The sequence below is a fragment of the Strigops habroptila genome, chromosome 5, assembly GCF_004027225.2.
Source record: "Strigops habroptila isolate Jane chromosome 5, bStrHab1.2.pri, whole genome shotgun sequence".
In the NCBI taxonomy this organism is placed as follows: Eukaryota; Metazoa; Chordata; class Aves; order Psittaciformes; family Psittacidae; genus Strigops; species Strigops habroptila.
This window is the reverse complement of record NC_044281.2, coordinates 19,081,303-19,107,053: the sequence shown is the minus strand read 5'-3', so window position 1 is coordinate 19,107,053 and position 25,751 is coordinate 19,081,303. Positions and strand designations below refer to the sequence as shown.

The 25,751-nt window shown below is 38.5% G+C and overlaps 1 long non-coding RNA gene across 2 annotated transcripts; it reads right to left on the bottom strand.

Moving 5' to 3' along the window:
• Nucleotides 1-13,145: 13,145 nt before the first annotated feature.
• LOC115608809 lies at nt 13,146-25,309 on the bottom strand. Of its 2 annotated transcripts, XR_003991656.1 has the most exons (4): nt 24,929-25,309; nt 24,577-24,658; nt 19,343-19,466; nt 13,146-13,324 (listed from the first exon to the last, which is right to left on the bottom strand). It is a non-coding gene; the product is annotated as an uncharacterized LOC115608809 (long non-coding RNA). The 2 variants fall into 2 exon arrangements; XR_003991657.1 differs by lacking the exons at nt 24,577-24,658; nt 24,929-25,309 and adding an exon at nt 19,589-19,692.
• Nucleotides 25,310-25,751: the final 442 nt, after the last annotated feature.

The following is a 25,751-nucleotide window of genomic DNA, read 5'->3' as shown; positions in this document are numbered from 1 at the left end:
GTGATCAAACAGTGTCACATCACTATGGCAATTGCTGCCCAGGCCAGGAATACAGATCAGCTTTAATTGTGCAACGCCTTATTGCTGGTGCATGTCAATCAGAACCTATGAATTGAGAAAAATTTGCTCTGTTCATTCTGTTAAATGATGTATCCAATTAAACCTGTTAGAATTCATGATCTTCAGTCAAGGTTAAATGAAAGTAGTTACTCCTGTCAGCTAGGTGATTAAATGCTGCCTACATCAGGCACATTTATGTGCAAAATTAAAATTTTGGTATAAAGCATGAATCTTTATGCATGCCAGTTAATTATCTTGCGGTTCCTCCATTTATTAAATGCCCACTGCATTTCTTCTTAATCATCAGCTTCCTTTCAAAACTTATTTCATACTCTACATTATACCAAATTTCAATGTTAAAAATGAAATGCTTTCTCAATGAAAACTTCCTCTTTTCAAGGGTTTGGCTGTTGCTATGTTACTAAAGATGGCCATTAACAGTTTTTTGAGTCATTATGCAGAAGGTCTATTTGTGTTGTTTTGTTCGATTCTGAGAGCGCGTGATAGGAATCCCTCGAGCTCCTGCTGCCGGGCAGTTCCTCCTTCCCAGAACTATTTGAGTCCTGCTGCACATCAGCCAACTTCAGCACATGACAAGGCAGCAGTAAAACTAACGAGGGTTGTGCTGCTTCTGCATTCTTGCACAGCAACGGAAGGACAATGGGGCAGTGAAGCACCACAGGGCATGTGTGACCACAGCCACCAGACCCATGCTCCCCAATGTCCCCAGCAGCAGGGCCAGCAAATCCGTCTTGGACCTGTAGATACCAGAGACAGCACAGCCTCCAGGCAGGGCACCAGTGATGCCTTTCACTGAGGGCTCAGAGGGTTGACCCCCTTCCTCCTGCCAGCCTTCAGAGCTGTAGCTGTATTCCCTTTGGTTTGGCAGTGTGATGTGTCCCGTTTGCCCTAGACAGCTACCATATTGCAATATCATATTTTAATTAGAAGAAAAATTTTGTGTTGCATGCTTGAATTAAATTAAATTGCATATTTATATTTATAAGACACAGTATTGGCAGGATTTAAATGCTATATGAATTGAAGAACCAGAATACAGGTGTATTATAGTGATTTGTAGCTGAAACATTTCGAGAAATACATACAAAGTAGAGCAGTACCAAATGCTAATTTAATACCCTAAGACAACGCTCCACGCTCTTACAAGCACATTTTCACATATTCTGTGTGAGCATTTATCCCCTTTCATTATGAAAAGGTATTAAGAACCTTTGTTACAAACAAGCAACATAGAAAATATGTCATATCACTTCACGACTACTAATGAATAATATCATTTAAAACAGACTGGGAAATAAACTAGTATAACACATTCTACTAAACTAGTACTATAAATATGTGCAAGGTTGTTATTAAAGATAAATGCACACAGTAATTTTCTACTTGTAGATTTTACAGGTATAATTTTGAATCATACAATATTTTTAAAAACACATCACAAGGATGGAAACCAACAGAGAGACTGACTGGCAGCGGTTCCTTGTGATCAATATGTGATGTCTCCATCTATCTTTGAGGACTCACATAAATTATACTATGGTAGTGTGAACCTTCAAGATATGTGATGTGATTAACTTGTTCAGGGTCACAACAGGGAGCGTCTGATCATAAGGCTTTTACACCTGTGGCATTGCTGTACAGTGGCCGTGTCTATAGAGATCCTGCAGGTGCCAGCGGGTGCCCCAGTGCTCTGCCACTGTGGGCAGGAGGACTGTGGGCAGGTCAACCTCAGCTTCACATTTCTGAGGGACAGCTCATTTTCTCTTTTCTGTGTGTGCCTTTCACAGTGTCCAAAGTGTAGAGATCTGTTTTGTAGCATGTGAAGGTACGAATGTCACACACACTGCTGTGCACGGCCTGTGAGCCTCCCTGGGAAACCACGGTGCAGAGAGCAGTGGTGGCTGCTCCAGCCTTCCCTTCCCAGTCACAGCAGCCTCTGCTCCAGGCCCCAGGGAAGCAACAGCAGACAAAAGACCCCTCCTCTCCTGCTCCCCATCAGCTGCAAATAATGGACTTCTCTTTCCTGGCAGCTGCAGCAAAAAGCACAGGTATTTTTTCCTTTTTTGTTCAGCAAATATAAGCTGTAAGTTAAAGCCCAATACCTTTAGATACCTCAATAAAAGAGGAAAAAAGGGAATCTTCACACTCACAGAGAATAATTCCTCGGGGTCTCTGGCAGGAGATGGCGATATGCCAGGGAATGTAGTTGGAGCATAAACTTCTTCGCAGGTTTCTGCTCAGTCTGTTGCTGAACTGCTTCTACTCAATTGAACCATCTAGAACTTATATTTAATTACTATTCTTCTTTCTCTACATGTTCTTACTTTCACTCCAGTCCTTTCAAACCAGATATCATAAGCTGTGAACCCCAGGCCCAATGTGCCTTAAGGTTACCCCGTGAAACAATACTGGCAGGACAATTTATTTCTGCTCAAAACAATTTCCCCATCTTAAAATTGTGATTGTTTGGTTAACATCCCATTGAGATGAGAGAAGAAAAGAGCTGCAGTTTCAGGTTGTGTCTAAAATTTTAAGGAAGGCAAGCTGCACTGATTTATACTTGGCATACTGTTTTATATCCATAAGAGCAAAAATTTCTTTTTAGTGGCAGATAAAATTGTGCAGAAACTGACTGACACTGATAAGGCAAACACTGCAGTCCGCTTAAACAGGCTGAGGGTTGCACATCAAAGACTGCTTGGCCACAGGAATGTAAGTGTGTACACACACATGCTCTGCTTTATTTGATTTCATAAGCAATTCTATCTTTGATACACATACAAAGCAATATAAGAAATAAAATTGCCATGGAATTACATATTTTTAGCAGATAGATTTACAAAGAATTTGTGTTTTAGATTATAGTAATTTTCAGAAAACTTACTTAGAAAGTAATTAAGCATATTTTATCTATTAATTCATGTTTTTTGTTTTGCATTGTGCTACTGAAACAAAACTAGAAACTATGGAATGGAAGGAATTTTTTTAACTGAATATTATAAATGAATAGAACAAGGGTTGTTAATGTTTGTCATTTTCCTTATCTGTACACATGAATATGTTATATGCTCATTTCCATTGCAAATGGAACATCAGAATGATCATTGCAAACTGAAATATACTGTACATTTCATTTCTTCATTTCTTTGAAAACATCGCTGACAAAAATAATCAATTGCTGGTATTCTTCTGTGTTTGACTAAAGCTTTGCAACTCAGTGAAACTTGAATGAATTAATGGTGTCCATCAGAATAAAGCAGGTATCATACCCTGGAGGGTCATTATTATTCACTGCTGAAACAAAGTCAGCCTATGGAGCCCTGAACCATGATTGGGCAATTGTGCAAGGCACTGCACAAACATGTAGTCACCCTGTTTCTTGCACACCTCTCCTCCACCTTCACACGTTTACTGAAACGGAATGAAGGCAGAGTGGAGTTGTGACTCCCTGCCACAGCCACATCAGTGAGTAAACACTGAAGAAGGGAGAGAACTATTTGAGATGAAGAACAAAGTTGTCACAAGGACAAATGTGTGTAAGATGGCTGTGACCATTACAAATGTGTGTATATCTAGAGAGACAAATGGAGGTTTCTGTTCATCTGAGCAGTGAAGTTCTGGAATAGTATTCTTGTAGGAGCCACGGGGCACAAGAAACCTCCCAGGGGTTAGGGAGAAACACTATTTGGGAAAGGGCTTATAGGCATTAGCTTTCTGTCTACTACTCTGTATTTACTTTGCAGAGTACAGTAATGCCTCCTCATTTGGCCCTAGAGACTTCCAGAATATGTTAATTAATTAAAAAATAGAGTGAGAGATACTGCCTAACCCAAAGTATTTCTTTTTCACCATAGAAAACAGAACCAAAGGAAAAAAGAGCTGCAAGTGCAGGCATCAACTCCAAGCCTAGAATGATATTTGAAGATACAGTAAAAAACCTACTAAAGATGGAAAGAGGATGGATACTTTTCACATAACAATGAAGCTCTGCTGGCCAGAAAACAAAAAATATGTAGAATAAATATGCAGGAATAAACCCCTAGGATTAATATAGGGTAACAGAAAGGTAAACAGGAAGGTGAAACCGCACCCTTCTGAACTGAGTGGAACCAACATCCATGTATGCTTGGTCTTACTATTAATGGGACAGCGGGTCATATCCTGAAAACCCTTACTTATGCAAGTAATCCAACTAAAATCAATGGGAACCCATGACTGTAATGACTGCTTCCTTGTCTCCGGTAGGGATTGCAAGGTCAGGTCCATTTTCTGTGCAATATTGGATGAATGCTAGAAAATCAATATCTCTATTGAGACTTCTTCTTTTGGAGTAAAAATAAACTTGGATCATTTTGAGTTCAAATGTTCATTGTTCCTGGGTGTTTTTAGAAATTCCTTTTGAAAGCAAAATGGTCAAATCAAAATGGAATGAAATGCTCACCTTTTTGGTGTGTTTTACAGCTTGTTGTTGTAACTAGCTTTGTAATGCCATAAAGGTTAAAGGCAACTTCGTAGTTTCTTTGTATTTATTCTCTATCAGTTAAAATAGACATAAGCTCAAGGACACTGTTTCTTAATGTTTTAGTTTTAGCAATTCTGTCTCTTCAAATGACTCAGGGCTGAGGGACAAGTGGTGGTAAGAGAACATCAGAGTCTATTGTTTCAGGAATTTTGCTATATTATGGAAAATTTGTTGGTCCTTTTTTTTGACATAGAAAATTCAAAGAAAGGAGTTTCCTTTTTGATAAAAAGGTTTCAGTGCAGTCATAGAAATATAAGTCCTTGTTATGGAGCATGGCTTTGGTACCATGGAAAAAAAATACTCAATTCTGTTCACATTACAAGTTATTATTGTACTTCTATCATTATGGAGCACCTTCAACTATCATTTTGTTTAAAATGCCTAAACGTAGCTTGATATTTTATTCTTAGTTTGCCAATAATCTACAATTACACCTACTTGTGATTGTGTCCAAATTGAACTTTCATACTGAAAGATGTTAAAACCATGTGTTTGGTTGCCTCACACTTCACTTGTGGTTGGTCAAAAAGAAATTATGATTAATCCAAGGCATACAAATAATCTATTTTAAAGATTATATTAAGCTTCAGGTTATTCTGAAGCAATGGCAAGCCCCTGTTTGCTTGAATGGAAGTTTAAGATTCATTTCAATATGTTAGAGATGTGATCAGTTTCATGTCTGGCATGAACTGTAGGCTGCAGCAAAATTCAAACAGTGGTTACAAAACAGGTCGTCTTACAGAAAATAACAGCTAACTCTTTTAATCTTGAGTATTTTCAAAATACCTTAGAAATGCAAAGTCTGGCAATTAAGAGGCTAATGAATAGGAATCAGCGTGCCTCCTCTCAGAGAGACTTCCTAAAAATTTTGAGAAAATACATCCCAAATCCATTCTGCATCCACAGAATCCTAGACCTCTAGCACTTGCTTGACCCAGCTCAAATACTTTTCCCAAGGAGTTTTATTTACCAAGTATTAATGGAAGGATCCATTTTCTTTTAGTCCAGCTTAATGGGAATTTTGGATGATCAAAAAATAAAACTGTTTTGATGGCCAGGGTTCAGGTAAGGCAATTGCATTATTCCTGGGACCAATACAAAAGTATGGATTTACCCTAGGATTCCAGCTCTGCTGGGTTTATTGGCATGCTGGGGAGCAAATACAAGGATGTGCTCGATGCTCATTCCCTTTTACCCACTCTGCACAGCTTGTTTCCCACCCGCTGTGTGACACCTTAGCCATAACTTCTTCCACTCTTGCACCACTGAACAAGTGACCATAGTTTGGCTCTATGACTGCTAACAACATTATTGACAAAGCAATGCTCTGCAATGTATAATAACAAGCTGTTGTAACACATATTTACCTAACAGCATACACTTTTCAGATATACCATGCTTGTATTGTTTTTGGACCTGTATTACTCCCAGAATGTGTTTAGTAACACTAACATTCTTAATAGTGCAAAAAAATGTAATTGAAAATCCAGGAGAACAATTTGGGACCATTAAAGCCTTACACAAGCACAGCACAATACTACAGCAAGTGATCACCAGTGTGTTCACTGTGTGCCTTGCTTTACTTCATTGCCTGGTTGTTACATTATTAGTGCAAAAAAAGCTAACCTAGAACCCAAAGCTGCCGACAACACTACAGTCATTTTTTTTTTAACTAACTGTGCCAGCTACAGAATAAGAATAAAAATATTCCAGTACTTCGAAAAGTATAAAAATTAGGCATCAAAGCAGGTCAGATACTTACATACATCTTTTTGATGTGCTCATCTGATAGGAGAGAAGATTGATAAAGGACAGAAGAAATGCTAAATATGCACCATGACAAACAGTGAAAAATTAAGTATTGTAACTAACATTAATTATACTCTCGTAAGATGAATAGGCTGCTCATCATTAATGAGAATGTACACCTTTGTCTAAGTTTCACATCTACCTGTGATAAATGTGCTAATGGCCGTAAAATGCATCATTGTAACATTTGAATTAACAGCATACTAATAGATTGACATACAAGTATGAATAAAGCATTTAATCATAAACATTGTACCACACCCAACAGCAAATTTTCTTTTTTGCATATATATCAAGCAAACTTTACAATCTTATTTTAGTTTACACTGAGATAATCTAATAGCATTACCCCATACCATCCAAACATTTGTAATCCAGACTATTAGATACTTACACAGTAATTTTTGGGAGAAATTCAGGCAGTTTAATTAAATACTAATTGAATAGAAAGGGTGGGGCTTGATCTTAGTTTAAACTACCCACTGACTCTTGCCCATGTGGCAGGGTTGGAATATTCAAGCAATCTTCATGATGAGTTGACTCCAATGGTTATTAAAGGATTGACTTTAATTTATGCTTAATGAAAATCAAAGCAAGCCCAGTAGTCTGCAATGCGTACCTGTATCTTTAGTAGCCTTACTCTCCTGTGCTCCCAGTGCCTTTTTCCTGACAGAGAGTCACAGGGATGATTGAGCCAGTCACGCAGCATGAATAGCCAACACTGCCTTATGTGCCTGTGAAGCAGAGCCACAGACAGTTGCAGCCTCTCCATTTTGGAGGAGCTGGGATGGGCAGCTGCTGTGCCATGTCCTATGCCTCTATAGCAGCCCTGTGGGAAAGGTCCCCCAGGTCCCCTCCCAACAGACATGTCCTCATTTACCCATGGGCCTCTGAATGGCTCCTGAGACACCTGGGCCTGGAAGCTACTTCTGATTATCTGGGAAGGGCCACCTTGCAACAAAACTATGTTACCTAATGCTGCCACTGAGAAAGCACATGGAAATAAGGGGCCTACAAGAGTACTGGAGAGGGACTTTTTATAAGAGCAAGTAGCGACAGGACAAGGTGGAATGGTTTTAAACTGAAAGAGGGTAGATTTAGATACAAAGAAAAAGTTCTTTATTGTGATTGTGCTGAGACACTGGCACAGGCTGCCCAGAGAAGTTGTGGCTGCCTCATCCCTCGCAGTGTTCAAGGCCAGGTTGGATGGAGCTTTGAGCAACCTGCTCTAGTGGAAGTTGTCCCTGCCCTTGGCAAGGGCTTGGAACTAGATGATCTTTAAGGTCCCTTCCAACCCAAATCATTTTATGATTCTATAATTCTATTAAATGCTTGTGGTCTGTTACAGGGTCTCACCCAGGTGCAAGCAGATACTCCCAGCTGTGGAGCTACAAGAAGCAGCTGGAAGTGAAAATTCACTTCACTGCTCCAGCCAGATTCACAGGACATCTTATGGTTATCCCGTGGTAGAGGAGACTTTGGTTTGACAAGTGATTTATGATGGGCATGAAACCAGAGCGTGCAGGCACTAACTGCACAAGCTTTCCTCCTCGCCCAGGGCCATAGCTCCAAGTGTGGCTGGGAAGAAAAAGGGCCGGATTTCACTGCCTGTTTTCTTCTCTCACATGCTGTTCCCAAAGTCTCCACTTCAATGAAGAGCTTGGCAGGCAGTGATGAGAGCACAGAGGAAAGAACAGGAGGAAACCATAGGCTCCATAGTAGCAAGTAAGGCTCTGCTACAGGAAAGACTGACAAATGGTATAAATCCAGTGGTAATTCACAGAACAATATGAATTAGTTAAACATTGCCAAGAGGGAATTGCTTTAGCCTAATAGTTTCCTGAAGATCATTCAAACAGTGCAAGCTCATCAGTGTATATTTAATGCAATTAAGCAGATGGTTTAAAATACTTTAATTACTGCCAGGGCTCACCTAGGCTGCACAGTAGATGCACACTGGACTTGTGCAGTGCCTTATGTGAAATGCTGTTATAAAATCCTAAGAGACAGTATACAAGCAATGTACACTACTCAAGCACAATTAGTCCACCTGCATGGACCATGAAAAGGCTCTGAGGAAGGTCAGCAGGCCTACGGACACAAGTGAAAAATTGTGCCTGCTGCCATTCTTGTAAACTGCACTGTGCCAAGACAACAACTTGTGCTGGTTATCTGCTGGAGGAACCTACAGCAGTATCCCAGGGGGGAAGGAAGTCGTCACATGCAGAACCAGACATGCACGCATGGCCAAAGCATTTCAGTTAAGCTTTCACTTTCTATTTAAACTGACAGATCTCTCCAGGAAAACTGAAAGTCTTGAAAACTAATGTAGAGATTTCAAACTGTATGTTTTAAACTGTTTTCCTGCAGCACAAGCAAGCAAGCCAGCAATATAATACAGTATGACTATACTGGTAGCTGCCATACTCACATTGAAAACACATATCTTTTTCTTTCTTTGTTACACTAAATGGTACATTACCCTAGTGCTGTTTTCCTCTGCATTCCAGCTGGCAACTTATTGATTAGGGGAATGCTTCTGAGCTTCTTCCTCCTGTGCAATAATCTTAATGATTTCACATTTCTAAATGCTAAAAGTGCACTAATGCAAGTGGGAAGAGTTTCCTCTGCTATTTCACATACTTAAGGAGAAGATGTTATTGATTCATATGCTCTGTTCTGAGAGTGCTTTGCAAAGGCAATAAGTATTATTATTTTCATTTTAGCAAGCAGGAAAATGGCTAAGGTCATCCTGAAGATCAGGGAGAGAACCAGGATTAAATTCAGATCTTCTGGGTCCCTGTGCAGAGACTGTTCTGCTGAGCTATTTCTGGAAGGTCAGAACCCTCCAAATGAAACATGGCCATGATACACAACCCACACAGTATAAAAATAATTTATGACATTCAAAACATTTTTGCTCTACTACCCCTTAGTGGCTGCAAGCATGAGGGGACTTCTTTGCATTAACAAAAGAAGAGGTGAAAGAAACAAAATTTTAAAATTTCAAGCTGAAGAAATTCACACCAGTTTAACTTCTCCCTCCTGGCCTTCAACGATGTCAACGACCCACGCACTGTACGTATTTCTGCAATTTGTTTGTTTATATAAATTTATAAAAATCAACTGTACTTATTTATATATAATTTCTGCAAGCTGAAATTTTCCTTGCAAAATTTTGAGTTGAACTCTGGGTCATGGAGATAATCATCTTATACAGTCTTAACAATAACTTCAGAAATGTATTTGTTATCAAAATTAATACGCTTTTGCTGAAATCCAGCTACCTAAAGAAAATAGAAAAGCTGTGTGAAGATTTACTAATCAGGTAACAAAATTTGAAGCTTGTGGAAATTTCAGTATGTCCCCCAAAAATACCAGCTTGATAAGTTGTGGGATCGGTATTAGCAATGGTAAAAAATGGCTCAAATTTGCTTTTCATATATATTTTGAATGTTATTTTGGATATTTCTTCTGACACTAAATCTGTTCTTCTTTCCAAACCTTCCATTTACTGAAGTTTATTGTGACTTGAAAAGACAAGTCTTTCTATACCAATGAATTGTCTCCCACTCTTTTTTCATATCTTCCTCATGTAACCACAGTATACTGAGGCTTAACTACTAAAACCTAAAAAATGTATTTGTACAAAGAAAATTAAAGAAGTGGCCTCACATACATAGAAAACAAAATATAGTTCACGTATTTCATTATTTTGTTGTGTTTGTTAAAAAGAAAAAAGTGATTACAAAATCTAAAGTACATCCTGGGGGAATATTGCAGTTTTACTTTACTAAGGCTCTCAGTATATAGTATATAATGCTCCATTCTGGCCTTTGCATGAGCAGCTCCCACTGACGTCAGTACGTTCAGACTGACTGCAGGATACTATTTTCCCATGGCTCCTACCGCTATTTTCAAATGGATAATGCTGGGGTTTTTTAAGCCCACAGTTCTGAGTATCTTTAGTATTAGGCATGACCTTTTTATGCAGGCTTGTTCTCTGATCTCAACAAGTCTTCTGGGTAATCTAGCAATTTGCTAACAACAGCCTCATAAAGCAAAACAATACAAAGCTTTCATTCTACAAGTAAACTATGCTAATATTGTATATCTCAATAATGTGTTTTGCAATCACTGTTTAAAATGTCTGTGATCCTGGGGATACTCTAGCTGTTCCAGGATATGGGAAACAATTCATCTCTGGAGACAAACATTATTTAATTGGACTAATGACTGATTTACTAACATGAACTCCACTTGAAACGTGCAGTAATTTATTTCTTTTATTCACCAGGGACTGTTGTTTTTCTGAAATAGACCAGCGAGAAATCAAAGCAACAAAACATTTTCAGTTCATTACTTTGCAGAAATGTAACTTTTAAATGTTCAAACTAAATGAGGTATTAACTCCAGTGGGTCAAGCATTAACTTAATTTTAAGCAACAACTTGATTTGTCTTATTTTCTTCACTGATCAATAGATCAAACTGGGTCTTCCAAGTAGTGACATGAATAATCCCTGGAATAGAACTGGTTATAAAACTATTAATGATTAATAAGTTAGGGTAAACTAAAACTCTGCTTATGCAGTAGTCAAGCTATGATCTTCATACATAAGGTTTCCTGATATGTTTTTTATTCCCACATGGGAATTCTGCAGAAGGATGTGTGTGCAGCCCTGCGCAGACATTGCCTTAGAGCGTACTGGAAGACAGACAGCCGAAAAACTCATACCCCTTTGAGGCTTTCAGCAGTTTTATGGTCAACTATGACAGTCAATCATTTTACATTTTAATATCAGTATGTTTTTAATTTGTATGGCCATTAACAGATTTCCAGTCACTCCTTTTATTGGAAGATTGGGGTTACATTCTCAAAGATATGGATAGTGACATCTGGAAACCTTGAAACCTAAACATGTTTCCGCACACCCTGTCTCAAACAATTTTAAACCAATAAGGACCGACACCGTGTTTGTTTGATTTTCCATTGCACCAAGGGGGACAGAGCAATCTGTGAAGTGCATATCAGTATCTTCTTCACCTCAGAACTGTCAAGAATATTTTTGCAATTACTCTGTCCTTTACAACACCACCAAAGACAGGCATAGCTGGTATGCTTACTTCCTAACTCAGAACACAATTTTGCAGATTAATATGTTGGGAAGTGTGTCTTTTTCCTGAAGTTCATTTTGAATTCTTTTTATTTCTACTTTCTAATAATTTAACTTTAGGTAACCTGGGCTAGGCAGTGCGTAACTGGAGAAAAGAGCAGACTTGATGCTGGAACACAGCCTTGACACTGTAACTCTGCTATATTATGATTGCAATATTGCTACTGGGGACTGTCACAACACCACTCACAATAACTGTTACTTCACCCCCCTGAAGGCATCCAGTGTGTCATCTAGTCTTGTGTTCAGCCTAACCAGCCAGCAGGGGTTGTGCAGTTACATTGCTCCTGGCAATTAGAAAAGAAATCCACAATATTTTTCCTCCTATGAAAGCTTCTGAAAATGTTTGCAGTTCCTCCTTCAGGGATGTGGGGCACAAAGAAAATTCTTTAACTTCTAGGAAATTTGGTATCTATATGTTAAAGATCCATTTAGCATCAGTGAAAAAATTCTTTTTCTCTCCACAGTTAAAAGCTATTGGTATATAACAACTGTAAGGTTTTTGAACGTTACTCTCTATTCTGCATCTCATCAGAGCTACTACAGAGTGACTGAGGATTGGAACCTTACACAGAGAAGGTAGGATTCAATTTACACATTTCATCTCGTGAAACAAAGCTTCAGCTTTAAAATGTGCTGGTGCTTAACTGGGCTTGCAAGAGTTGCAAAAGATGCAGTGTTGAAGCTGAACCTTTGGTGCCTGGCACTATCAGGTACATGAAATTTATCAGCATGATAAGTGTTCCCCTCGCAGTACCAATAGCCATCTTTCTTACGTGGTATGAAATTAATCCTTCACTTGAAGCAACTTTCTCTTGGTCACTATATCTTATTCTTGGTGACAAATGGACAGGATGTGCTACAGAGGAATCCAGCACGAAGGAGATGAGGCAATGTGAAGAGGCATGCTGTAAACCTCCTACTATCTACCTTTTTGCATCTCAGCACTGCTGTCACCTGCTGCACATCAGAATGATAGGAGTTAGTATTTCCCAAGCCACAGGCAAAGCACACAGGAGCTTTTCTCCCTTTTCATACATGGCGTTATTTGGAAATTGCAGGCCTCCAAGGCAAGAACAGGGTACACTGCTGGATAAGTGTTGGGTCCTCTTACGACTGCCTCTAAAGTACATTAGAGCAAGCAAGGCTGAACACTTGGAGTTTTCACCCTGTGGTTGTCTGACATAGCCAAGTCCAAACAAGCCTGATAATGAGAGCCCTCTCAAGAGCTGTCACAGAGTTGCATTAATAGTACACATTAGACTGAAATTTCTGAAGCTTCCTTGGAGAAAGATTTTCTGTGGCACCCATCTGGGGAATCTGGGTTTTTGACATACATCTTGGAGCCTTTATGTTTCCTAAAAACATACTGACATTTAAGAAGCGTATTCTTTGGCAATATTTAAATACATCACATTTTGCAGAAATAAGATGGCAAAGGGGCTTGCAATTAACTTGGGAACATTTTTGGAATTTGACAAGCTCCTGCCATTTCTGTGATCTTTGATATTTTCTTGAAATATCACTAGAAAACCTATGCCTAGCAATAAAACCTCGTTCAGTTGGACTGTTCAAATAAATCACATTTCTTAAATGTGCTCACATCACTTTTTCCTTTATCTTCTCCAGGTATACCTTTGCAGTTTTCCAGCCCTCGTCCTCTGGACTTTTTCTCCTGGAGACACAAGGCTCTGCAGTACCACGTCACATTGGCTACAGCTCAGGTTTACCTGAAAGCTGACAAGATTACAAAGTTGTAAAAAGTATAGATCCAGAACTTATAAGTGGGAGAAAACCTCTAATCATTCTACCGCAGATCAAGAAACAGAGACATATTATTTTATTTAAAATATCTAAGGCAGCATTTTCTGCATTGAAAGCAGGGTCAGCTTTAGTAAGGTCGTCTTAGACTCCTGTTTGACAACTTTTGCCCGACTAGCAACAACCTGGAAAATATCACACCTCCATTTTCACACCCACTGAAGTTGTGCTGCATGGCAAACAATGATTAGAAGCAAACGTATTTACAGCCCAATGAAACCAACATATTTACAACCTAGTCCAGCTCAGGAAACCCCTCAACTTCAAATTCAATTGCACAGGTGCAAATTACAGCCTATTTAACACTTAATTTAAATTTCAAGGTTTTACAAATTAAAGAGGCTTATTATATATGCCATACTTCTAGCTCTGAAGGATACCATTTCTTTATGAAAGGTGCAAGATTTTTGAGTAGTCTATGCAGTTAAATAAAAACATAATTTTGAAACCTTAAAATTTCAGCATTATCATTCTAAGAAAAATTAAGGCATATGCAGTGTCAGTCACAAATGTGATTAATCTGTATAGTTGCAAATGATCAGGTTATTTGTTAATGCAATAAGGCGAAATCTGTAACATACTGCCTTCTCTAATATTTTGCATCTCTTATTTCCATTAAGATTCAATGAATACGCAATCTGAAAGCACAGAGAAGTGCTGTGAGGATGACTGTCACCAGCATCAGTAATGTTAACAAATGCCTGGCATTTCCATCAAAAGGAATGCATGCGCTGGACAGAATGAACCAATGGGAATTGATTCCCAACCAGATGTTGTGCCAAATTGCTTGAATTTATGCCCAGTGGCAATTGTGCTATAGCTGGAAGTTTGGATGAACATCCCTCATTGTGAGTATGGTCATACTAAAAGGGGTGAATTAAATCAATACAAAGATGCTTTCAGCTGGATGTGAAGGCTAACAGAAATGTGTTCTAGTTCAAAGCAGAGGAGCAGACAGTGACACTTGTTACTAAACACTGGCTGGCAAACATGACACAAAAAAAAAGACCTGAGGCAGCAGTCTCCATGTCGATGGGGTATGTATCACTGATGGAGGAAATCAAGAAGCTACCCTGTTTTCTAGATTTCTCATCTTTCTTGGCAGCAAAGGTTAAGTTAGGAGGAAGAAAAGAGAGTGTGGGGGAGGGACCACACAGCACCACAGTGCAGAGAAACCGTATGCTCTACTGTCTGCTTTACCTTTAATATCAAGAGAGAAGATGTTGCTGGGATATTTGGACAAACACATAAAAAAGTAATGAGTACAGTATTTTCTGTAAATCCATCCAAACGAAACAGGTTTTGACAGTGCAACCTTTCTTTTAAATTGCTTATCAGCTGCTTTATTTGGGGTAAAACACCGAGACCCTCTCCCTGACCTCATACCTCTGATACAGAGGTAGAGTTGCCATTGTACCCATTTCTATTGGCCACGGAGAAAGAGAACAGATTATCTTGTTCAGAAGTGCAGCCTTAAAAAATAAACATGGATCCACAGGTATTCCAATAATAGAAAATCCCCATAAAATGTGTTTAGTCCTCGCATTGCCTAAACCCTGTAGCCAGGCCAGCTTTGGATTTAGGAGCTACTCAGTTTTACAGTTGCTCTAAGCAGCCACCATGTCCCAGACAGAACAGTTGGGGAACAGGGACAGAAGATGAAATCACTGGTCCTGCAATTTCCATTCCAGGTGAATGCAGCTTGAGCTATACCAGTATGAATGAATAAATCACTACATACACATGAGTATGTATGTGTAGGTGTAAATATTATATTTAGGTTTATATATAGGCTGGTGTACCAGCTCAGTTCCATTTTATGTGGACGTTAATAGATGTATGTATATTCTCTTCTTCATTATCGCCTACAATGACTTTTCCTTTACCAAGTTTTTCTGTGCACTGTCCTATTTTGTCAATCTGTGCCTTGGTGTCTTTGTTTCTCTGATGAAGTTCTCTCTCTCAAACAGCAAGCTTAGACCTCAGCTCTTCCACCTATATTATTACAGAGGAAAATTGGTAATTAAGTTTTAACAAGATTTAAATGATATTAAAAACAGACAGTTAAAAGGAGACACTGCCTTGGGCTTTGTTGTAAATTTGTATAATTATTTTTAGTCCTCTGGAGGATGCATGATTATGTTTCTGTATTTATAAAAATACTGCCCTGGAGGCACCAAATGAATTTTATAGTCCACTGATTTGCATATTAATGTTAGTCTAGTGGTGTCAAAAGTTTTTTTTTTTAGCAAATAAATGTCTATGACAATTATCAAAATTTCCGAAGAATTTTATAATATTCTTGTCCTGGATTAATTGATTTATTTTTTAAAAAGAGGTTTGTTATATAGAAAAAATAAGAAAGCCAGTACATCATAGTGATACACATACAGGAGAGACATGAACCAGATGAACTAAACAAAACACATATGGATATTTGACAGTTTTGGATTCTAGCAGTTTTGGTAAATAAGTGTGAAGTAAAGACTCAGGGTCTGATCCAAAGTTCTTTGAAGACACTTGGGCTGAAGATTTTTAACAATATAGTTTGGTACATTTGCCTTCCCACAAAAACATAATCACTGTGGAAGATCCTGCTCTTTATCTAAGTGTCTTTAGATACTTTTCAGAACGAGAATAAAGATCAGGAATAAAAATTATCACTTGCTACAGGCAAAATCATAATTAGAGTCTGGAACTGTTAATGTCCAAAGTTTGTATCATCAGTATAGCGAGGGCTCTGGTTTAGAGGTGAAAGATCATGGATGTAAAGCCATCTCTGCCATGCTGCAACATATAGCAAATAGTAGTTAGGTTGATTTGTTGTTCTCCTTTACAAATTTACCCTGTAAAATCCTAATAGATTCAGAATTGGTTTTATTCCGTATTTGTCTTGAATTTCATTATTTTTAAGAGGCATTTTTAAAACCAGAAGTCCCACTCCTACAATGCTAAGAAAAGGTATAGGCTTTCGGAGCTTGTCTAGACAATAGAAGAATAATAATGACACCGTACTAGTTCAGGATCCATTCATGTTATGTAAAGAAAACTCTTACCAGTAGTCAATCAAAAGACAACTCAATGGGAGATTGCTTTGTGGATGGAAAAATTACAATCATAGTTAATAGTAATCCATTTTGTTACCAAGATAAATCCATTGGCCTTGCAGTTTATCTCCCTGTGGAACTAATGTATTGTCAGCTGAAATAATGTGTTGTTATCAGCACGACAATTATCATTGTAATAATCCTAAACAATGATTTGGATTAGGAACTTGTCATATTGTCCAAGTTTATGAGGAGAGCTAAATACAAATTTTGTGATTTTTCCATACACAGAGTGGAGATCACATGCTCATTGTGTGCCAAAAATTATAAGAGAAAGTGCCATCTCAGTGTCAGATGAGATAGTAGCAGATGAGGTGAATTTTCAAAAACGCTTGAGTGTCAGTCAACTGCTGGCTCAGGGCAACACTTGTTAGGCCATAAATGAGCTGATTGCATGTTCAGAACTACAATTTCCATGAAGTCTCATTCAAGGAGATATTAATGATCATTATTTAACTGTGACAAAATGGTGTCACAGACAGAACATTTACCTGACACTCTTTGCTGGTCCCTTGCAAGGATAGCTCCTGATACGTGAACTTTTGCCCTATATACACATTAGCCAGAATGTTTAAAGGAAAAACAAAAATACTGTAAAAATAGAAGTAAAATAAAAGATGAGCAGTCAAGACTGAGTAAAATGTTTCTGTGATGCTTCAAGGTTGATCGCCAATCATGTATATAATCTTGGGGATGAAATGAGATGGTCTGAAAAAGCAAGCACAGAAAATTCTTGCGTTTCTTTTTTAAAATTAAGAAATCTTTGGTGGGTTATTGAGATCATTTGCACTTGGAATTCTGTGCCCACAATCAACTGGAGGAAATAAGTTACAGATGTGATTTATAGAACTTGCCCTTGCAAAATACTAAGCATCTGCTTTGAGACGAAAGGCAGGCAAGGGTTGAAAACACTCGGCTCCTTGAAGTACCAAAGTTGAAGAGAATAAAGGATGGTACTGGCAGTGGATCAGGTATGAGCACATAATCACTGTTCTGCAGGGTACGTCACAGCACATGGTGCAATGTTTATGCTAGGCTTCTGGTGGCTGTGAAAGGATAGGCTGTGAAACTACCTGATCCACTATGAGAGCTGCCACACAAAGCTTCTCTACAAAAGTATTTGATTAAATTTGAGCTAGCATTGTACTGGTATGAACCTTTGCCTGCATGAAGTTCCAATATTTTGATTCAGAATCACATGCCACAAAAAACATGTTTAATGTCTTGTAGTGTCATGATTTCTAATATCTGACTACAGACAGAAAAGTATACTTACTGTTATTAAAATATACTTAGCCTTTTTTTGCAGTGTAAACCTTCCATAAATAAACAGTAAAAGAGGTAAGGGCAGGACCTATTTATCTTCAAGAGTTTGCCAAATATGTAATGAGGTTTACCCGTACGAATTTATAAACAGCATTGCATTTAACAAACAAGAAGTACTTGGAAGAGCTACTGGTAGAGATGTAGCTCATGACCTTAAAAAATAATTTTCCATTTTTCTGTTTTCCTACGCTTGCCCTGGGGTTAAAAGTAAATTCAGAGAAAATATTTTTGCACACACACAACCCTGCTTTATCAAGGAGATAGAGTTTTGCAGGCAAATGTTCAGAATTGCTATCTGTTACTATAGTTTTCATTCTAATTGATGTTAATAATTGGTGATCAGTTACTGTTTGGTTTGATTCTGCATGTGCGCGGCTTGGGAAAGATAAACAGAGAGGGAATGAAGAGACGGCCCTTTGGCCTTCCTTGTCTTCAGTCAACCTGCGGGAAAAGTCAATCACAACTGCAAGGCTCTGGGTCAGCCCACTCTGCTCCTCTAGGATGCAGTTAGGGGCAAAAGAGAGGAGTTGCCACAGATGGGCTCAGTTCACTAAAAGAGTGGCATCCAAGTGGCTCTAACTGAGGGCGAATCCCAACTCTTTGAATTTTTTGAGACAATATAACTTCACCCTGCCCCTTGTTCTGGGTTGCTTGCATTGTGAACTGCTTAGTTGCAAGAGACATGAAGGTAAAACTGCTGCTAGGGTTATCTTTGATCTACGCAAAAGCAGCATCCCAAAGAGGCACTGGAAATCAGATTACACACAACTGTACCTGTGTATTCACATTGCTAATGTAATACCACAGAAAGCTGATTTATTACCAACACCTTTCTTTCCAGGAATTTGCAGCCCTGTTTCATACTTTGAATGCCTCATTATACAGAATCTGTACCTTTCGACTCTTCCTTTTCTGGGTGGTGTCATTTTGAAGTAATACATTATTAGTTTCCATCATCTGGTGATGCATTACCAGAGCACATCAGAAAAACAGCTGGCTCAGTCTCTCAATCCTTGGCGTCCAGCAACTGCTGACTGTGATGATATATTACACAAACTCTTCAGACTACCATTGTAATACATCAAAACAAGGCACTGGTCTGAAGGTGTATTACTCAAAGAAAGGCAAAGCTTAGTGAATCTGTCCAGGAGAGGGGTTCTGATTTAATTAGGAACAGAAGTTACAGTACACTGCTCAGAGAAGGTTTGTTAGCTTCAAAATTTTGGTTCATTGGTAAAATACAATTTGCATTCATACAGATTATATTATAGGAGAAGGTCACACTGTTACCCAGTTTGGAGACAAACCCCTGGAGAACCAGAGTTCTGTCAAAATTTTGCAGCATGTTGTGTATCAGAGGCTGCACGTTTTATAATTGAGCCAAGTGGGATTTGAGTTCAACTGGTAAACGTATGCACCGATTCCTATTCTTTACACTTATTTATGGAAAACACAGACAAGAACCTAATATTTGAGTGTAGTAACTGAAACAGCATCCTACCAGTGGGGTCTCGCTGCTGCCTCATTTGGTGGTGCTGTCAGCAGGTTCTGGGTGGTGCTGTGAGTCTGCAGAAAAGCAGTAGCAAAGAAGAGGGCCGGAGGCATTGGCAGGGAAAGAGCTGGAGCTGAAAAAAGAAAAAAAAAGAGAAATTGAGACAATCACCAGAAAAAAAGAAAAAATCTAAGATATTATTTAAGACTTTTCATAAGAGCTTAATGTACTGTAGCTATTTACACCAGACTTTACCTTGATGATGAACAAGAATGTCCTGTTGATCAGGACTGCAGACTTGCCATAGGAGTGTCGTAGGCTGTTAAACTGATGGAAAATCTGTTTCCACCTCTTGGATCACAAGGGGTGCAGTAGAGAGAGTGCCTACATTTCTCTCTCCATTTAACCAAGGCTTCCATTCTGTTCAAAAGACAGGAAGTGCTCCCAAAACGTTCCCTCTGGAACATCATACAGAGAGTTAGAATATGACCTACATTTTTCATCTGCAAGCCCAGTGATAACAGGTTGGGCATGATATGAAGTACAACCAGTTAGAACTAAAGCAGCAAAAAGTTCCTTGCCTCTAATACCAGAAGTATTATTTCTCAGTATTGTTTCAAAGACATAGCTGCCTCACCATTTTTCTGCCTACCTCAAGCTTCTTTTCAATAGTGCTCAGGATACCTCCTTCAGTGTATGCTATTGACTTCACATCACACTGTTTTCTCTATGTCCTTTCAATATCAGCCTTCATGATCCCTTCCTGCTCATGCTGCTATGCTCTCAGCTTTATATGCTTCCAGTAATGCCCTTAGAATTGAACACTTGCCCAATGAAAATTCTCGTAACCTTATTTCAGTCCATTTCCATCCTGTTGTTCTATCTACAAAAAGACAGCTTTGGTTGACTTTGGTTTGGTTTGATGTCTTTGGTCGGTTTGGTGCATATAAACATATGCTAAAACGAGGGCATAGTATGATACATTACTACTTGAATCTGTATCTTTTTTCTTTTCTCTGCTTTTCATCATTAATTTAGAATATAATAGAATATTTCAGTTGAAAGAGACCTGCAATGATCATCTAGTCCATCTGCTCTCCACCTAAATGTAGAGAAAACTTTTTGAGTGGGAATTGCATCATCTGGATTTACATTATTAGCAGAAATAACCCGTTAATTTCACGGTGAATTGGGAAACTGAAGGACATATATTTTTATGCTCCGTGTTTCTGTTCAATAGAAGCAGCCAATATCTAATGTCTTTAGCAGTTATTTGAGAACATAGCTGATCTGAGATGGGGACAATGGGCAGCAGTTGGTTTAGATAGCACAGCATATTATAAGCATCATGAATCAAAGATGTACTTGAGAATGAACATTTCACCAATCTGTTATATTTATTGGGACAGTTTTAACTCTTTGTTGTTATTTACAAGAAGATACAAACAGTTCTTTATTAACAAAAGAGATGTCTCACGTTGACATGCATGACAAGAGTCCCTGAATAAAACGTGTAGCAAGAACAGATTAGAAGTGTGATCAGTAGTTAATGAGAATGGACTACAACACCCACTTTTGTAAGCCTTGAAAATGGTCCAGTGTGTTATAGATTTAGTTGGGAATGTGGATGATGTGTCCTTTGCTGAAAATCTTGCCATATCAGTGTTGTGGGAGGGTGTGAGTGAGGAGTAAGGACAATAGAGACATGAGGTGACACATGTAAACACCAGTTACAAAATAGCAGGAAGGAGAGGCATTGGTTAATGGATGATATCCCATAAGGATGCCTCAGTGAGAGGACAGGTGAGACAGCTGCTGAGATAAGGAGTGCCTCAGTGAAAGAATCTTCTTTCACTAGCTTGCTGGGTTTTAAAATATCAAAGTCCTGCAGAATTCGCCTTTTCAATACAATGTAAAAGAGCAGGCACATCTGCCTGAGGTGTGTGCCCTCTTTGTCACATGATACAGGAACTACTGTGACCTCCCCAGATTTCCTTACTGATGCAGTGACTCTGTCTGTCCCAGTAGATAAGAATCTGGATTTTGTCACAGGAACATAGCAATGGCAGTACACTATAAGAGTCATAAAAGCTGTGCAGTTCGCCATTTGCCAGTGTCACCTTCCTGGTGCTGAAAGCAGAATAACAGAATATAAGGATAGTGTACTGTTTAAACACATTGTTCAAGGAAAATCAGCAGACTAAAAACTTGTACTCTGGTTGCATGTGGAGTATCTTTGTTCAGTGGGAATACAGCTGAGCCACATAATTACTTGTGATTTATTGACTGAAAGGGCTGGATATGTCCATGATGACCTGATCTAGTTGAAGATGTCTCTGCTCATTGCAGAGGAGTTGGACTAGGTAGCCTTTGAAGGTCCCTTCCAACCCAAACCATTCTATGAGTCTACGACTCAGGCCCACTGACATCAGGCTGTGCAGTACCTGGCGGAAACCACACACAGAACTACAGAGCACAGTTGGATATAACCAGCCTTTGGCCACCAACCCTCACCCGATCTTTGTGATTCAGACTACAAATGAAGAAGGGAATAATCTCGGAAAAAAACCCAACAGCACCTGAAAAGTGTACTGCACTTCACGGACAAAAAAGGCAAAGTGTCTATGTTGAGTTACTTCAGCCTTCCTCAGACAAGACAGGAAAGGTGAGGAGGAGAGATTTTAGAAAAGGAATTCATTGCTCTGCTTCTCTCTCTGGCAGGTTCTACCGAAGTATGACCTGGGACAGGTGTTATTGGGATATATGGACAAATGATGTTTTGATAAATCCTTATGTTTACACGTTTTTGACCTGGAAAAAAGTGTACCAGCCAGTCCGTAAATTCCATGGAAGACAGCATATACCAGTGAATTATGCATCTTATGACAACAACCAAAGCTAGATGGCCAGTTAAGGACCTCAAGAGGTTTGACAAAATCGTACTTTTGCAACAATATTTTCCCTGTTTTCTCTAATTGACCTATGTGATTTCAAGGTACATTGCCTAAACTGGTACCTAATAGTGCAAGCTTTCCAGAACGTAGTTTTTCTGCTTCCAAGAACCACGCCCCCATCAACATAGTGATAAAAATAGTGGTTATAGTGTACAACTGTTCTCACATATGTATTATTAAATCCATTTTAATCAGCTGAATGAACCCATTCATTAGCCCAAGGCACACCCACCCTGTAGGTCATTTTAAAAAAGCACACAGAAATTATAGACTCGAAAGCCAACAATGCTCATACAACTGAATTTTGTCCTGATTTTTACTAGCCAGTGAATTCAAGACACAAACGAACAAATCAAGCTGAACTACTTTGTATATCTTCTTTCTTCCAGGAATTCAGAACAATAAACCCTCTGAAGACGGTCACTATTTTTTTAACCTTATCTAGGAATCTCCTTGAAGTTAGTGTAGCACTTGATTTTGGCACTCTCTGCAATATCAGTGCTCCATTGTCATTTAGTATTTGGATAGCTGAGTTGCTGTATTGTTCTGTTTCTATGAAAATCATTTCTTATGTTGACTACACTTACTCTTTTCCTCTTCATTTCTATGTTATAAATCATCTTAAGCTCATCAGGGATATTATTAGTAATGTATTGTTACCTTTTTCAATATAGTTTGAACACCAACATTCCCCAGCCACAAGTGTCAGCATATTAAGTGCCATTCAGACATTTGAACATAATATACTCTGTTTCTAAGGCTTCCGTTGTATTACTAGTATGATAATTATTACAGCAAATGATAAAATACTGCAAAATTGTTTTCTCCCCCCTTAATAACATAAATAAAAGGAGCAATTAATTTCCTACAATAAAAACAGGCAATACAATAACGTACAAATGTGGAGTTTCTTCATTATTGCATCAAATTGCAAAACGGAAACATATAATTTCAAAAGGCTCATAAGCAAAAATGGAAACACAGCTGATGTTGCGTCAGCATGTAGTACAAAACCATGAAGCTTCCACAGCTCGCAGCTAGTCTCCTCAAATGAACCAGTTAATATTTCTAAACGAAAATACATAGCACAAAGAAGTTTCTCCCTTTTTAAAGGCCATACTTCCAGAATTTAAGGCAATTTTCCAGGATGTTACCTCTATATAGCTATCCACTACTGTAAGCGTATAGCATCTCCAGTTAGTTATTTTAAAACCTTTCTGTCATGCATAGCTACGTCTATAGCTTTATTGATGCATCTTATGACAGACAGCAATAATGTTTTCAAATGGAATCAGCATACTTCAAAACTGATACACCTCCCTCTACACCCCATATATTTACCAGATGTGTTTTTAAATCCTCTTTCCACACTGGTATTTTGGTTTGTTTGATTTTAGGTTGCTGAGAAAAGGTAACACATTTCCTTTGACATCTCATGCAATTTTACAAGTATTCAGGGCACATTCCCTGCTTTGCATGGAAAATGTATTTGCACAGTTGTCAGAATGATGGACAGGGAGAGAATGATAGGAAGGAGCACTGATCTTTGCTTGTTATTACATACAATAGCCCAGTAGGAATCATGATGTGTTGGTGAGACAAACTGTGTCCCATTCTGGAACATATTAAGTTTGTCTCTAGGACACACATGACTTCACTAGGGTGTCTAACCTCATTCATAATAGATGCTAATCTTTTCAGGGCTGACTGATGACAGCACTTCCTGCCCTTCACGGAATTAGAGCTGGGTTTTATCAAAGGACTCAAACTGCCTGCTAATTAGAGTAATTCCCTTCATCATGAATTATTTATTTCCATTGGTAACCGACCACTGTGACATTAATGGGTTCTGCTCAACTTAGTTTCATACTAATATACACTATAAGTTAAATGTTTAAAAACTCCCGATACTTCACTCCAGGTCAAGTGTATCTTCAACATAACTCTTGATGGTTTCAGTAAAGTTTTGATAATAAAAGGCTGTTAGGCTAAAGCGCTCATTGCCAAGGAAAAAGAAAATTAAGAAAAATTTTAAAATTCTGAAAACAAGTTGAGTTTTTTTCCCCAAAATGTGAGGTAATATATACAAATTTAAGATTAATAACAAGAGCCCTCTACTGCACTAATAGGGTTTCAAGGCAATTCACGTAACTGAATGCATCCCCTCAGCCAGAACATGTAGTGCCTGTGTATTTAAAATTCTCACCCAGTGCAAGAAGTTTTGGCACCGTAGTATCGAAAATAAGTTCTTAGTAGCAAGCATCAAATAAACAAACACAAAATAAATACCTGGACAGACAGCAGCACTACAGCCCAGTACTGCAGGCTGGAGAAGGCCAAAGGCAGAATGAGGGTCATCAGTGAGATGGAACTGGGAAAAACACGAAGCATCATTTTGGGATGTCTTAGCAGCAGGATCTGAGCAGGACACCAGAGGTCATCTATGCAATATATACAAGGTCTCAGCAAGATAATTAATGGCTGGTTTTTGCATCACTGTTCAAAAGTTATATTCTCAACTGAGAGAAAATCCATGGAAGAGCAACAAAAATCTAGAGCAATTTAAAAAACATGACCAATGCGGAACGATTGAGAATAATGTTTAGAAAAGAGATGAGAGCATGATGGCATTTTCACTTACACAGAAAGATGTTATAGTTAGGCTCGTGATCAGTTTCCTCCATGTCCACCACAAGCAGGATGAGAAATAATCGTTTCAGTCTGAAGCCATGAAGATTTAGCTGAGAAATTGGGAAAAGGTTTCCTAGGTGTAAGGACAGAGAAGCACATGCCCAACCTAGATAAGAAGGTGGTGGAATTCTCACCACTAAAGGGATTTTAGCCCAGACTAGATAGGCAGATGATTGTTAGGGAAGGTTTCGGTGTATATGAACTCAGCTCAGTCACAAAAATATTTCCTAAGGCACAAAGAAATGTCAGCTCAGTTACCATACCATAAAATTATCTTATAAAATTCTTCTTCAGAATGTTGCTGTTTCTAAAGAAAAAAACTTCTACGGGGAAGTTGCAATTATTTGAACATTTCTCAATTATAAGAATATTTATTTTAAGAACATTCTATATAGAATAATGTTTTAGTTTTCTATAATTTAACTGTTGGTCTTCTCCACCATCATCACAGAGAGGGAAAATTCTTTCACACAATAAATTAATGGAATTTTTGCGACTTATGCACAGGATAGTATAGTTCAGGGTGTACATTTTACAATGACATTGCTTCTTATTGTAGTGGTTTTACCTTGGCTGGACAAGAGGTGCCCACCAAGCCTCTCTATCTCTCCTCTCAGCAGGACAGGGAGGGAGAAAATAAGATGGAAAAGAACTCATGGGTCAAGATAAAGGCAGCTTAATAAAGCAAAAGTAAAGCATGTGGGGAAGAAATAAAACAAAAGAATTTGTTCTCTACTTCCCATCAGCAGGCGATGTCCAGCTACTTCCCAGGA